Source organism: Carlito syrichta, unplaced genomic scaffold, assembly GCF_000164805.1.
Source record: "Carlito syrichta isolate Samal-C Ts95f unplaced genomic scaffold, Tarsius_syrichta-2.0.1 Scaffold123496, whole genome shotgun sequence".
Classification (NCBI taxonomy): Eukaryota; Metazoa; Chordata; class Mammalia; order Primates; family Tarsiidae; genus Carlito; species Carlito syrichta.
In genome coordinates, this window is record NW_007067592.1 from 109,745 (window position 1) to 110,196 (window position 452).

Here is a 452-nt window from a genome sequence, read left to right on the forward strand (position 1 = left end):
CCGGGAGCGGCCCCTGCCCTCCGGTCTGGGCGACGGGGTGAGACTCCACTCAAAACAAAAAACCGTAACAAGATTTAAGACACTCACTCCATCATTCAGTTCATTGCTGAGAACCCCCCAGGGGCCAGTGCGCGAGACGGAATTCGTGCTGCACGTCTTTCTCTCCCTGCTGCTAAGGGGACGCAGGGGCTTCCCTCAGATGTGTAGGGTGTCACTTCACTCCCTTCCTCCTTGTTTCCAAGTGTGAGAGTAAACCTCCCAGTCACGCCAGGAAGGTTAGTTCCTTCCCTCCGCACAGACCCTGTAATGCTGCTTCGAACTGAAACAGGAGCCCAAAAGACCAGCTGCAGCTTGGAGGCCAGCCGTCCTTCCTGCAACACCCGCCTCTGTCACCCACTGATGCACACGCTCCTGGGCACCTGGAGCATCGAGCTGTGTGTGCTCTCCCACGG